The 11,308-nt window shown below is 51.5% G+C and overlaps 1 long non-coding RNA gene across 3 annotated transcripts; it reads left to right on the top strand.

Annotated features, from left to right (window-relative positions):
* The first annotated feature begins 321 nt into the window (after positions 1-321).
* On the top strand, positions 322-2,788 carry LOC123096769 (uncharacterized). Of its 3 annotated transcripts, none has more exons than XR_006446700.1 (5): positions 322-468; positions 580-786; positions 1,459-1,726; positions 1,829-2,255; positions 2,483-2,788. It is a non-coding gene; the product is annotated as an uncharacterized lncRNA (long non-coding RNA). The 3 variants fall into 3 exon arrangements; XR_006446701.1 differs by having other exon boundaries at positions 580-1,726; positions 1,829-2,009; positions 2,141-2,255; XR_006446699.1 differs by having other exon boundaries at positions 580-1,726.
* The last annotated feature ends 8,520 nt before the right edge of the window (positions 2,789-11,308 follow it).

Genomic DNA, 11,308 nt, shown 5'->3' with positions numbered 1-11,308 from the left:
CAACATTGCTTTGAGATCCGTACTTTCAACTAATTTGCAATAAGCAGATTTCTGAGAGCAGCAATATGGCTCATACCGGCATATACTCCCATTATCTGGACCAGACGTCCCGCACGATCGACCAGCTGACGCTGCATTAATTGGCGCTGGCGCGAGCGCTAGAAAATCACCGTATTGCGCTAGACCGTATGGGATGGAACGACCCGACGAATACTGCTGAGTGCGATACGAGCGGTGGCCCCCACAAATGACGGCGAAAGTAACAACGGGACCGTGGGAACAGTAGTTGCCTCGTACTTGGACGGGTGGTAAAGAATTTTTCCGGTCAGCTCATTCATTGCAGGAACCGCGTGGCTATCTCATGGGTCGGTGTTGTCCATGGCGACGGCGGCGGCACCGGCGATAATGGCGGTCAACGGCGCAGTGGGCCGGCGCTGTGGTGGACTTCCCGGTGGATCCGGTGGTCAGGTACGCGGCGGCTCCACTGCTCCATTCCCATTCCCCACTGCCCCCCCTGCCGCAAAATCTTTGTGGCCGGTGTGTTCTGATCTGCGGTGGCCTGCTTGCCTATCTTCCAAGATGTGATACGCGCCTTGCCGCCGGATCTCGATGGAGGGGGCGAGGTGGGTAGCAGACGGGACGAGGTGGCACCGGAGTCTTCTGTGGCGGCGCTCGTTCAGGGTTGTCAAGATGGTGGAGCGATGCGGTAGACGAACAGAATGTGCCTGCGGAATTGGGTGAATCGACTGTGATGCCGGATCCATGAGCGCCACGGCGGATTAAGAGGTATTGAATCCTGCTTGTTGTGTGCTATTATTTCTGTGTGGATTACTCGTGCGTGCTGCTACTAAAAAGAAAACTGAAGAATGGAAACAGATGTGTAGAGCGTCGTATCCGTGATGAAACAGAGGGGAAAGGAAAACTAAGTTAGCTCATAGAATGTTTGTGCACAGGGGTGGTGGGCTTGTCCAGTTAAAAAAAATAGGGCAAACGTTAGCTCCGCATAATCAAAGAGTACATAAATCTTACCAGTGCTAAAAATAGTTGCATGTTGTTCTTTCACATGCTGAGCCGAATATGTAACTGGCAAAACTTAAGTCGCGGGTTTTCCTTTGCTTTTTAGTTTTGGTTGAGACCTTGAATCTGACTGTTTGATCAGGCGGTGAATGGTTTGTATTGGTTTCGTTTTCTATATGAAAATGGAGCTGGGTACTCCCTTTGATCAGAAAAATATTGCGCAAAATGACCACAGTTGAGAAAATTGTTCACTTTTCCTGCTCTGCCTCTGTTATGATTTTTGAGCTGAATGCTTGTGACATTCTTTTTGATAGTATCACAATTGTCATGTATTTTAAAATCCGGACTGTAGTTTTTGGGATGCACAATGGTGTTTTTTGTGCCGAAAAAAGGCGTGTTGTGTCTCAGGAAATAGAATGTTGGCTTTGTGCACACAAGCAGGGTCAGGATGTGTACCAATCCTACAGAGTGTGCACCATGCACCAATAGGATGGGGGCTCTTGAGAAGTCAATTAGAGGGTTTGCGGACAAGAGCGATAAGGAAGTTGTGAAGCCAGGGTTAGGAACAAATTTTGACTCGTTGACGGAGGTGTATGACTTCTACAACCTATATTCCTGGGAACATGGTTTTGAAATCCGATACGGGGAAAGCAGGCTGAACCCAGAGAAAAAGGAAGACCATGCAGGAAATTGTGTGTGCAGATGCTCGGTACGTTGTAATTTCTGTATTGATTTTGCAGCTGGTTTTAAGCTGATGAAGTGTGCATTAATTAGCTGTGTCACTAATGATTGGTGGTAAAATATGGAACAGGGGAAGCTATTGTGAGAGAATACAAGGTCTTGCCGGTGTGAGTGTCCTAGGCTGCTCCAGACCACAGACAACGGATGGTACATAACAGAGCATCGAGTGAAGCATAATTGCGTAATGGCAAGAAGTTGCGGAGAGATGGCGCACTGGCCATCTCACAAGCATATTGATGGCGCACTGGCGAGTATTTGTCATACTCAATGCTTTCCTCAAAATAATCACTTAAGAACAGAGGATAGCTTTCCTGTTTGATGCTATCCCTTCTATAATGACAGATTATATTGATAATTGCAATGGTATGCAATGTAACTGCAGGAAATCTTCTCAGGCAAATACTGTAATAGCCACCAATGGTTTGATGACATTGCTTATTGCAAGACTTGACCATCGAAAAGTTATTGCTTGTTTGACTCTGCTGAAACTAATAAAGGTTTGGTTTTTATTCTTTTCTCTCATGGTTGAGTGATTCTACTTGTCAAGTAACCAACAACGTTTTTAGAGTAAGCTTAGAATTTTGGGTCACTCATGATAAATTAAGCCGGGAATTAGGTTAATAAAAACTAAGGCGGGAATTTTGGTTACTCTCTATCATTGAAGTGTTCCATGTTGTCGTGTACAATGTGAGACTTAATATGTGACTATGCTACAAAAATCCAGGTTGTCTGTGAGCATCACCCTTGACCAAAGAAGCTCATAGTGGACAACTACCTTCCCTAGAAGCTACAAAACCTCATCGAAGAATGCAGGGATGGGCAACGCGGCGGTTAACAAGTGCTGGTCAAACAAATGGTCACCCTGATGTTGATGCGTAAAATATAATGCTGGTCGTAATGATAGTATCATAGTTAGTATCATGCATGCCAACTAGGCAATTTCGATGAGGTGTCATAGCATTAAATGAAGAAAGAGATGGTGAAGTATCATATCATGATATCGTATCATAATAAATGCTATGCTACTTTGTGTCATGCATGACAATAAATAAAGTACTACATGATACTAAAATATGATACTATGCATTAGAGAGGTAGTATCATATGCATGATACTAGTATATGATACTCCCCATTACAACCAGCCTAAGCGGACACATGAACGAAGAGCATTAGTTTGTCAAGATGTATGTGTTTTTTTAAACTCGAACAGAGATGTTTGAAGGTGTTGCTACCTAAGTTCAGATTGGATACAATGTGTTGTTGGGTTTTCATCTGTTACACATGCAGACATGCCGGTCCGTGAAAATCTGCAAACACCAAGACCGTAGAGGACTGAACTGGCTCCAACATTAATGCATGGCAGTCGTGGGCCACAAGCACTGTACAATACTATAGCCATTTGCAGCAATACATTACAATATACAACTCTTTGCTCAGATCCCCATGCAGACCATCGGTCTAGATAATGGGAGCATATAGTAGTACGACCCATATCGAATTTTCACAGATTTCTGTTTTTCGTTTCTCACAAATGAAAGAATATATGGACTTCAAACTTTGCAGATCAAACAAACTTTACAACTTCAATGTGTGAAAAAACTTTCAATTTTTTTGGACCAACATAAATATACAAAATGAGGATTTTTTGATTAAAAAATAAATTTTAGCATTTTGAATGCATGAAAAAATCTGAAAGTTTTTTCCCATGTAGTAATTAGAATGTTTTGTTGTCCTGCAAAGTTTCAAGTTTATACGTTGTTTTGTTTGAGAGAAACAAAAATGACAAATATGGATGGCTAAGATAAGGGGTACCGTGTAGCTCAAGCTACACAAAACCACACTCTTCTAACATATAGAGTGCATTGAACTTCTTAAAGATTTCATGTGTACTAGAAGTCGTATTGTATGTTGCAGGTTGGGACTTTACCGAAGTGCACCACGTCCACCAAAACCAACACCGACATGTGTAGCAAACTCGATCTATCTTGTGTACTCGTCAGCTATTTCACTACATCCAGTGGGATCATGGGTGTAGTTGAGGATATTGAGATGTGATGCTCTCACACTTCATTCGGTTGTAATTACTAACTAGGAGCAAAACACATATGCATCATGTCATCATGTGGAAAAAAAAATCTCGCTTTAAACACGACATGCTTGACGCAGTATCTAGATCTCATCAGGTCATGCGTGTTTACCACCGAGTACATGTGTTATTTATTATTACTATGTTCAATTTGATTGGTATAGAGATGGCAGCACTATTGCATGACTTGAGTAGTTGAATATAGGTCTTAATCTGGCTCACCAACTCAATGGCGTACTATAGTTTGATTGGCACAACAACTTTATATAAAGCTCCTAGCCAGTGCTCAATTCATAGGCTAAAGAGAAGAGGATCCATGCACCAAAGGTAAGCTGAGCTCCTAAGGGCGAGACAAGTGCAAAATGTAGTCATGGGAGTGGGATGTGTCGGTGAAATATTGGCCACAGAGATGTTCGGTCCAACTTGAAATCATGAATGACATCGGCTGAATGAAACCTCTCGGATGAGAAAGAGGATCCATGTTGTGCACAACACACATCGAGCATATATGCTCTACAATGCACCCTTTGTTTGCTTCTGTTCTTCTTGGTCGTCTTCAACTAAATGGATCTCTATCTCCCCTTCTCTTTCATTGCAATATAGCTGGGGTTCTCGGGCTCCTCATCTCACTACCCTTTCGGCAAAACCGCTCGCGTTCGTTCCATTGCGATGGTGGAACTATGGCGGTACTGCCTTAAAGCATGTGAGTGTGAGCCCTCGAATGGCCCGATCACTATACCGATTGTAGGAATAGCCAACAAAACAGAAGAATTTGCTCCGCCAAAATGTCTTATAACAAACCAAATGGACTTGGGAAGGAACATATTGTCCGTTATGAAAAGGGACCAAGGCTAAGAGCACCACGTGGACTCGCGGACATGTGACGTTTGCCTGACCAATGCATCCCACCGCCGTTGTGGGCTTCTGACTTGGCTTGCTTCTAGATACGGACCTGGAGCGGGTCGCCCCAGCTACGCGCACACGATCCCATTGGTCCGGCCGGAATAGATCACGGCTACTTCCATGGACACAGTGGTCAAAGGGTTTTGTTTCCTCGGATGCTCTCGAGAGAATGACGGTAGGAATCCACATCAAAGAGGACTAGCTAGACAGACGGGAATCCTATGGTCCATCGGATGGACAGTTCAAGATGAAGCAGACGGCTCTGAACAATCTGCATGGGCTCGATCATCTCCGCTTGCACGGAAAGAAACCATCGTTCTACAGGAAGACGAAGAGGGAGAATCCATCCAAGCTAGTCAACCAGTCTCCACGGCGCTCGTGCATGGAAAAATCACCGTGACGTGCGTGCCAGCACAGCACCGATGCTCAGCGGAACCTTCCATGCCTCGCGCGCAGGTATGTGTCTCCATGAACCAGTGCAACACTCTAGTTCCTGCGCAGCCGGATAGAAATGGACGTGGAAGCAGTGCGCCTACACGTTCTAGAGAGCGAGCATGGACTTAACTGGGTCCAGTTCCGTTGGTGATTTATCCACGCAAGAAACTCTTTGTTTCCATGTTATCGTGCATGCTCCTCGCATGTCCGTACACACACATAGGATCGGGAATCTAGAAACTGTGTGTAGAGAATGATTTGGTGCATCGATAATTGATTGATCGTGCACTAGGCACATATATATAGGTACAAGGGGTGCGACCGGTATGTTGTGGAGACAGACACTACAGGTACTGCATACATAACCCAGACCTACGTACATGTACACATGTTCAACCCCCCCCCCCTCCCCCGGCAGTCGAAGCGTCGCCGGTGACGCAGAGACTGGACCGAAAGCCCTCGAAGGTTGAGGTGGGTAGTCCATTCATCATGACATCGGCGAACTGCTGATCGGTGGGCACATGTAGAACACGAGCATGGCCAAGTGCGACGTGCTCCCTGACGAAGTAGATGTCGAGCTCAATGTGCTTCGTCCGTCGGTGATGAACAGGGTTGGCGGCAAGGTACACCGCGGAGACGTTATCACAATAGACGAGCGTCGCCTTGGTAACCTCACATAGCAACTCCTGAAGTAGCTGTCGTACCCAAGAGCACTCCGCGACGGCGTTGGCCACGACCCGATACTCAGCTTCGGCGCTCGATCGTCAGACCGTGGGCTGTCGTTTAGACGACCACGAAATCAGAGATGGCCCGAGGTAGACGTAGTAGCCGGAAGTGGAGCGTCGAGTGTCGGGACATCTAGCCCAGTCGGCGTCGGAGTCGGAGTAGGCGACAAGGCTGGTGTCAGGTGATGCCGTCAGGGTGAGACCCATGGCTATGGTGCCACGTATGTACCGAACTATACGTTTCACGAGAGCCCAATGGGTATCACGAGGAGCATGCATGTGAAGGCACACCTGCTGGACAGCGTACGGAATGTCCGGACGCGTCAGTGTGAGGTACTGAAGCGCACCAACGATGGAACGGTAGAAGGGAGCGTCGGACACCGGAGAACCCTCGACGGCGGACACCTTAGCCTTCATGTCGACAGGCGTGGGAGCAGGCTTGCAGTTAAGCATGCCCGCTCGCTCCAGAAGCTCATAGGCGTACTTCTGCTGGTGCAGGAAGAAGCCAGTAGCCCGGCGCATGACCTTGATGCCGAGGAAGTAGTGGAGAGCCCCCAAGTCCTTGAGGGCGAACTCGATGCCGAGGCGAGCTGTGATCTGCTGAACTAGCGCTGGCGAGGATGCAATCAGGATGATGTCGTCGACATACAGTAGGAGGTACGCGCTGGTGGGGCCCTGGTGATAGACAAATAGGGAGGCATCGGACCGTGTGGACCGGAACCCCTGCTGCTGAAGGAAGGCCGCGATCTGCTGGTACCAGGCCCGAGGTGCCTGCTTCAACCTGTAGAAAGAACGGGAGAGCAAGCACACGTGGTCCGGATAGTCGATGTCGACGAAACCAGTAGGCTGCTGACAGAACACCTGCTCGTCGAGATGGCCATGCAGGAAAGCATTAGACACATCGAGCTAGTGGACCGGCAAGGCGCGAGAAACAGCAAGCTGGAGAACATTGCGAATCGTGTCTGGTTCGACAACCGGGGCGAAGGTGTGGGTGAAGTCCACGCCGGCACGCTGGCGGAAGCCGCGCGCCACTCAACGCGCCTTGTAGCGCTCGAGAGAACCATCGGGGCGAGTCTTGTGGCGGAAGACCCACTTGCCAGTGATGACATTGGCACGGGGAGGCCGCGGAACAAGCTGCCACGTACGGTTGCACTGCAGGGCGTCAAACTCCTCACGCATCGCAGCTAGCCAGTTCGGATCCCGAAGGGCTGCGCGAGCAGAGGTGGGGAGCGGAGACGGAGCCGAGGTAGATGCAGCACACGCGTACTCGTCCGACGGGTAGCGCATGCTGGGACAAAGTGTCCCAGTCCGAGCCCGAGTGACCACACCGGTGAGGGGTGCGGCTGCAGCAACGCGGGCCGCGGGGGCCGTGGCGGGGGCCTTAGTGCGGGCCGTGGCGAGGGCGGCCGCGGCCGCGGTGACGGGGGCCGCCGCAGGGGCCGCGACGGCGAGGGCCGCAGTAGCAGGGGCCGCCGGCGCGGGGTGCGCGGGCAGGGCCGAGTCTGGTGCGTGGCTGGGCGGTCCGCCAGAGGTGGAGACAGGGGCGAACCGCGCCGCGGGAGACGCCGAAGGTGACGGTACCTTCTAAAACGGGAACACCAGCTCATCAAAGTACACATGCTGCGAAGTGAAAATGCGGTGGGACACTAAATCATTGCACCGGTAACCTTTGGTGTTGGGAGGATAACCAAGGAAAATGCAAGGAAGAGACCGGGGAGCGAGTTTGTGAGGAGCAGTGGACGCGGTGCTAAGATAACAGACACACCCGAAGATGCGAAGACCATCATAAGATGGAGCCTCACCGAAGAGGAGATAGTGAGGAGTGTAGTTCCAGCGGGAACGATAGGGGTGAATGCTAATAAGGAGGCTGGCGGGCGCGAGCGTGTCCGGCCAGAACCGAGAAGGCACGTAGGAGTGGAAGAGCAACGTGCGGACACAGTCATTAAGAGTGCGAAGGACGCGCTCGGGGCGGCCATTCTGCTGGGACGTGTAGGGGCAGGTGAGACGAAAGATGGTGCCATGGGACGCAAGTAAATTGCGGACGACGACGTTGTAAAACTCCTTGTCGTTGTCAGTTTGCAAGGCGAGAATAGGACGACCGAACTGTGTGGTGACATATGAATAAAAGGCTGTGAGTGTGGCAAGAGCGTCGGACTTGCGACGGAGAGGGAATGTCCATGCATAATGAAAAAAAATCATCCAGTATCACCAAATAGTATAAATAGCCCGTGTTGCTAGCAACCGGGACTTCCAAACATCACTATGCAATAACTGAAATGGAAAGATGGAAATATTTGTAGACTCGCTAAAGGAAAGACAAACGTGCTTGCCAAGACGGCAGGCCTCAAAAGTGTGATCGTCGACCTTATTACATGAGAAAGAAAAACTCTGAAGAATCTGACGCATAACGGTGGAGTTGGGATGACCGAGACAGGCATGCCAAAGATCGACACTGGCGGCAAAGGTGACAGGACGACGGGTGGTGGTAGCGCCGGAGGGAAGCACTGGGTAAAGCTCGTCCGGGCTGTCACATCGGTGGAGTACCATCCGTGTACGAGCGTCCTTCACAGAAAAACCGATATCGTCAAATTCAACAGTGATAGGATTCTCACGAGCAAGGCAACGAACAGAAACGAGATTAGTGACTAAGTCAGGAGACACAAGAACATTAGGCATATTGACAGGAGTAGAAGTAGAGGGAAAAGACATATGACCGACATGTGTAATGGGTAGGGAGGAACCGTTACCAACGGTGATACGGGTGGGAGTATGAACGAGAGTGGCAGACGTGAGGTTATCGGGATGAGTAGTCATGTGAGTGGTGGCGCCCGAGTCCATGTACCAGTCACCACCATCACCATAGGAGCTCGGTGACTGGGCGGAATGCAGAGCAGTGAGCAGGGACGGGTCCCACGGCGGCGGCACCTGAGGAGGGTAAAATTCTCCATAGGCCGGCGCGGGAGCTGCACCGAAGGCCGACACGGCGGCGGCGCTGTAGGTGGGCGCGGCCCCGTAGGCCGGCTCGGCGGCAGCGCCGTAGGCCGGCGCGGCCCCGTAGGTGGGCGCAGGTGGGGGGGGGCACCGTAGCCGCTGTAGGGAGCGGCGTTCTGTGCGGCGAAGAGAGCCTGGTGGCCCGCTGGGCGAAGCCCAAGGATGCCCGGAGCAGGAGCCCGAGGGACCGGCATCGAGTACGCATGGACGACGCCAGTCCACGGGTTGGTGTCGTACGTCCATGGAGGAGTCACCTGCTGCTGGTGCAGCCGAGACCCCCTCCCTCCCCCCACAGCGCCTGTTGCTGCTTGTGGCCGCCCCCGTGGCGGTTGCCGTGGTGTCTGCCACCCGGCTGCTGGGGGGCAGCGGGAGGGGGAAGTACCCAGGAGGCGCGGGGGACGGCGGCTGCTGGCGCGGCGCGGGTGGGGTGGCCGATGGAGGGCGCCACATAAGGTGCCGGCAGCGAGGGCGTGATGCTGCACACGCTTCTTGACCCCCTTCATCCGGTGGTCCTCCAACCGCAAGTACGCCACGAACTTGAGGAAGGAGGTCTCCGGCATCAAGGTGAGGTTGGAGGCGGCATTGTCGAAGTCCTCTTTCAGGCCGGCTGTGAGCGTGCTGAGGAGGAGGTCGTCATCCACCTTGGCTCCAATGTCGCGGAGCTCATCCGCCAACGTCTTCAAGCGGCGGCAGTAGTCATCAATGGACTGGTCATCCTGGTGGCAGTCAAAAAATTCCTGCTGCAAAAAAACGCGGCGCTGAAGCTTGTTGTCGGTGAAGAGGCCGTTCAGCTTGACCCGCATGGCGCGGGCGTCATCGCCGACGCTCATGACCGTGTGGAACAAGTCCTTGAAGATGCTGGTGAAGAACCACCGGATGATCGTGGCGTCGATCACGGTCCACTCGGCGTCGTCCACCATGGCGCGGGAGTCAACGATGCAATCCACATGATCCACGAGGTTGTTCTCGCGGAAGAGCGGCGAGAAGTACGTCTTCCACACGAAGTACGTGGAGTTGGAGGCGTCGAGGACGACGGGGACGCGTGCGTGGACGTTGATGTCGCGGATCTCAGCAGGGTCGACGGTGATGGGGTTGAATTAGGTGGAGGCGTTGGACGACATGGCTGCGAGGGCATGGGGAAGGAGGCGGCGCGGCTGTGGAGGAGCGGCGCGGCGGTGGGAGGTGGGCGGCGCGGTGGGAGGGCGGCACGGCGGGGAGGAGAGGGCGGCCGGAGGTGCGCGTGGGGAGGTGGGGTGGCGGCGGCGGCTAGGGTTTACGGAAGCGGTAGAATCGACTTGCAATAGATACCATGTAGAGAATGATTTGATGCATCGATAATTGATTGATCGTGCACTAGGTACATATATATAGGTACAAGGGGCGCGACCGGTATCTTGTCTCCTAAGATACACGTACATATAGAGGGAGACAGACACTACAGATACTGCATACATAACCCAGACCTACGTATATGTACACATGTTCAACACTGTAGAATTTGTTGTGGCTTCATCGAAATAGAGCAGGTGACGTGATCCCCTTGTCGGCGGTGTATATTAACTCTGCCCTCGCAGATCGGTTATACCAATCCGGCACTTCTAAAAGGAGCTAGGATAGTGACAAGAGGAGATGTGTTTGGTGAACCTCTCCTAGAAATTTTTATGCGTTTTGGTGCAAACTGATGGTGGAGATGAGAACATATCCTTCGGTCAGAAAGGGCGTCGTAGTTTTTTTATGGGATGAAATAAAGACGAGTCTTGTAAATCTGGTCCATTTTACCATTATTACGAGCCTTGCACCAATCTCAAAGCGTCTCTTCAACAAAGTGTCTGTCCCGCACCCCACTTTATATGTAAAGCAACATCACCTAAATTACACGGGTCCCGCACCCCACTTTATATGTAAAGCAACATCAACCCCACTTTATTTCCATTAAGAGGACCCGAACCTGGGTAAACACTGTGCCCTTTGTTTATAGTTATCATCGGTCCTCAGACATACAGCTTGGGCCCCCCTATCTGAGAGCTCCGTTGTATCGTCCACAGAAGGATCGATGGATCACCTCTTCATCAACAACAATGCTGCGTCCAGGGAAACCTTTCTCCCCGGGCAGGTCTTTGTGTTCGATGGCTTTGTGCTTCGCGCCAACTCGATCAGCCTCCTCGAGTAGGTCAACAGTTATGCCCCCGGCCACCAGATCAGGTTTGGAAACCTGAACTATGTCGCTGACATCTTAGGAGACCTGGTCTTCGACGGGTTCGCGGCCTCGGCTGCTATTCCGTGCCCCCGCCAAGAAGACTCTTCGGATCCCATGTTCGATCATGTTCAGGGCTCAACACTCATACCCACCCCGGCCTTAGATCTGGGGCGGGTCTCATTGTCCGAGGACAAGAGCGCGAGCCCCGCCG

The sequence above is a fragment of the Triticum aestivum genome, chromosome 1B, assembly GCF_018294505.1.
Source record: "Triticum aestivum cultivar Chinese Spring chromosome 1B, IWGSC CS RefSeq v2.1, whole genome shotgun sequence".
Taxonomy (NCBI): Eukaryota; Viridiplantae; Streptophyta; class Magnoliopsida; order Poales; family Poaceae; genus Triticum; species Triticum aestivum.
Note: the sequence above shows the minus strand (reverse complement) of the source record. Positions and strands in the feature narration are given on the sequence as shown.